Here is a 4,265-nt window from a genome sequence, read left to right on the forward strand (position 1 = left end):
GTAACCCATTTCTTAGTTTCGTTCTATTTTTTCTTTCAGCTCTTCAGTTCGTTCCTAGAGTTGTTGTGCTCTCCACGTTTGGTTGCCAAAGTCCCTTATTAGCCCCTTTCCAGGTAAGGGAAGTTAGGATTTCGCACTTTTAGTTATATTTGATGAGTTCTGTTGCCTTTTTCGTGACTTTGTATGCATGAGTGAAGTTTTGATGATATGAATATGGACTGTGTGTTTAGTGTGGTTGGATGATTGATCTGTGCGTACGCGAACAGTGGAGGGTTTTGTTTTTCTCGCCCAAACGAGTTGGTCTTGCCTAAGCAAGATTAGCAGTACTTGCCCATTTCTGCCTGTGCGAGCTGTTGCTCAGGCGACGAGCTCCAACATTGAGCGAGAGCACGTCTCGCTCAGGCGATGAGGTCTCGCCTAAGTGAGAGTGCGTGACAGTGCCACTGTTCCTCTTTTCGAGCCCTTGCCTAGGCAAAGGGAGCTCGCTTGAGCGAGACTCTTCTGCCTGAGCAAGGGGCTAGGCGAGAATGCACCAGATTCTATTCCCTCTGTTGTCCTTGTATGGTTGCTATATTTTTGGGTGATTTGATCTGTTTAATGCATGAAATACATAATGTGTATGTATGGGATTGGTTCATGGATTGAATATGATGAGTTGGGTATGAATTTGATATGAGATATGGAATGATTCATGGGTAAGGAATGATGAATTTTGGCATGGTATTGGCATGAGGTAAAATTCTATATTCATGAATTTGGGAAGGATGAGTTGTTATTGATTCAACAAGGTATATGAATGAGGAATGGTTATGAAGGTGGGCAAGAGATTTATATGTGTAATAAATATTACTTGATTGATTGAGTATGATTGGTATGTGGTCAATGCGTAATTCCATGAGCCTCTAGGCGAGACCTCTTGGTCGTGCTTCAGTGGTCGGGACGTAATTCCATGACCCTGTTAGTGAGAATTCATGGTGGTGCCCCATCTATATAATTTGGTAAGGATTCAAGGTAAGGTTGCATCTTGACACTCTAAGGAGTCAGTTAGTCTCACATAGAGCAGACTGACTCTTGTGGGGAGAGTAACAGGAGGCTTGAAACTCATAAAGTGCTAACCTTGTGTGATGAGGCCATCGACGCCGTTAATCGGTGGGATTATGGCTCCAAACGACGGCCAAATCGTTGGAACTGCCTCTAGCAGTCGTTTGTTCAGTGGAAACGACAGGAATTGCAGCGGAGGACTCTCAAATGGTTGGATTCGCTCTCGTTCTCACACTAAACTCACACACACACACTGTATTTGGAACCCTAGGAGGAGAAATCCTCATCTAAAAGGGAAAGGGGAGCTAAGACGAACGGTGGGAGTGATCTCAACCGAACTATCATTCATCAAAGCTAGCTATTAGATGAGATTGGCTTGCCTTTATATAGGTGAAAAGGGAACCGGAAAAACCAACAGAAAAGATGTCGTCTAACATAGACCTAACGGCAAAGAATGAGGGAGTGAAGAAAGAAGGGTCTCTCATGAGGGCTGCGACAGAAACCCTAACAAATGGTGAAAACAAGTGAAGGAGCCAAGCGACTATGGGTTGGATGCAGACTTTGGTTGGCACGCAGGAGAGGAGAACCCTAACAGTGCTCCAAGAGAAAGCGCGACACAGAGGTGAAAAACCCTAGCTGAACAATGCTTGTGACGTGTGGCTCGCATTCCTCCAATAAGCACATGGGCTAGACTTAATTTGATGGCTCGAAATACACATGCTGATTATGCTAAGTCATTGGATGTGTTGGCAAAAATATTGGGATGCACGTAACAGATGGATGCCCACATAAAACAAAAAGCGTTGAATGCATGATGCTGGCTTGGTGATGTCAATACATGCCCAATATTGAAGATGTTGAAAAGGGTCTGGGACGCATGGCTGTAATAGAAGATTGGAGACTTTTCTTGATGTAATTGGGCTACTAAGTGCAAGCCCAAATGACACCGCTTTTGAAAAATGTTGGCTGCCAACATGAATGAATTTGGGCCGCAGGCCCAATACCAATTGGGGAGTTTGGAAAAGTAGCTACAATTAACAAACAACCAAATTAGATCATCATTTATTTAATTAAAAATAACAGAAATTAAAAGAAATTAAAAAGGAATGGGCCTAGGCGTTGGCCTAATGCTATAAGACTTATTGGGGTCACATCATTGTGTGTGGGGGATTGAGACATTGTAACACTTGTAACACTTAGCTCAGGGGTGAGCAGGAAAATCCACCACAAGTGCAAGCATTCGCTGAATCCGATTAGATTATATGTATCCAGATGAGTTGAGTTTGAGTCTTAGTGTGTGGTTTGCGAGTCAAAGCATGATTTGGTTGACATATTCATTTGCCTGTGAAATAGTATGTATCTGTATGATAAAATGTTTTATACTCTAGCTTACCCTTTTGCTTGTTTGGTTGCTTTGTATGTAGTTCTTCTTCTTTGCGATGATCATCAATTTATTGATGTGAGCAGATGCGAGAGGTGTAAGACCCGTCAAAATTAATTACTTAAATAATTAATTAATTAATAAATGCGGGTAGTGGGAGCGTACTAGCTCAAGTGGTTGAGAGTACTTTGATTGTGTGAGAGGACTTGGGTTTGAGTCCTTTGTATGCCCTTTTTGTGTTGTTTGATTATTATTAATTTTAATAATATGCATGATTATGTTGAGTGATAACATAATTATAGAATTATGTGAATTATCACAAAAGATAAATTGATTGAGTGGTTGTGCCTTGATTTTGATGATGAGTAGGGTATGGGTTCAAACCTTGGTGAACTCGAATTTGACTCTCTTTTTGCTAATAATTCATATGGCTTGAATGTGAAAGGGCATAGAAAACCCTAGCAGAAGGGTCAGCCAAGAGGGGTTGAAAAACAACTACTAAGGGTTTTGTGAGGTGTGCGAAAATTTAGAGTGAGTTGAGAGGATTGTGGCAATTGAGAGCGGAGTGAAGGGAAGGTGTTAGGCTACCTAGTGATCAAGGAGGGATTCTCAACAATCTGCATTTTTTCTAAGAAAAAGCATCTAGGTTAGAGGAGTTGAACCTGTGAATTTTATATTTTGAAAATATTGCATGAACTTGATGATGCTAAGCCATGAATTTTGTGTTGCATATGTGGTGAATTTGAAGTTTGGGTGTGTTGGTACTGTTTTATTGAGATTCTTACCTAATTGTATATATGATGGATTTTTTTGCACTGAGTATGCTGCTATTGTGCAAGTTTGGGTCTTGGGGGCCTATATTGCGTCGAAACTATGCGTATATTGTTGGTATAATGTTTTCAAACTGAATTGTTATGAATTGGAAGTGTGAAAATTGGACATGGTCATTGTGTTGTGTGCATAACAGTGTAGGGGTCTACATTTCTCGCTCATGCGAGCCCGGTTCGCCTAGGCGAGATCAGCAGAGATTCAAATTTTGTTCTGCCCGAGCATCTCGCTCAGGCGAAGGACTCAGGTCTTAGGCGATGGGGCATCTCGCTTAGGCGAGTATCCCTCACTTAAGCGAGAGTTCGATGAAGGTTTTTGCTGCTATGTACACTTCGTCGCCTAGACAAGAGTTTTAGCTTCTAAGAAAAAGGTGGTCTCGCCCAGGAGAGGAAGGCTCGCCCAAGCGAGAGTGCGAGGTGGTTTTGTGCGAGGTGCTCACTTAGGCGGGGTAACCTAGCCTAAGCGAGATGAACTGGAGTACTTAAGCGAAATCTGGAAGTTTAGGCTAGGGATGGATGAATTGGGCAATCAAAGGAGATTGATTATGCGGTATTGGTTTAAATGGGAGTATGAATCATGATGAGTGGTCTATAAGGCTTTGGTGATACCTTAAAGGTGGGTTTTGCTGGTGTTCCTTGAGTTGTGGCTCTGAACGTATCCCTTAAGTTGTGGCTCGAGATAGGGCTTAAGCACGTGGCATTCCTTGGGTTGTGGCCCGGAATGACGTCCCTTGAGTTGTGGCTCGGGATAGCGGATGAACACGAGGAACTCTTGAGTTGTGGCTCGGGTTGGCGAGTGTTGTCGATGTGAGTGTGCTGGTTGTGGCCAGTACGGATGGGTCCAGATGGATTGCCCTCCTTAGTGATTAGCTGACGAGTTTGGTAGTCTTAGGACGTTACGGACTATGTTCGTATTTGGGAACTCCACCTGCCGTTGCGGTGTGTGATCCGTAGCATGGTTTCTCGCACGTGCTCGATCAGTTGTGGCTGATAGGTGTGGTAGCAAGACGCCTTGA

This window comes from Vigna unguiculata, chromosome 7 (genome assembly GCF_037176805.1).
Source record: "Vigna unguiculata cultivar grain cowpea cultivar isolate G323 ecotype 2 chromosome 7, ASM3717680v1, whole genome shotgun sequence".
Taxonomy (NCBI): Eukaryota; Viridiplantae; Streptophyta; class Magnoliopsida; order Fabales; family Fabaceae; genus Vigna; species Vigna unguiculata.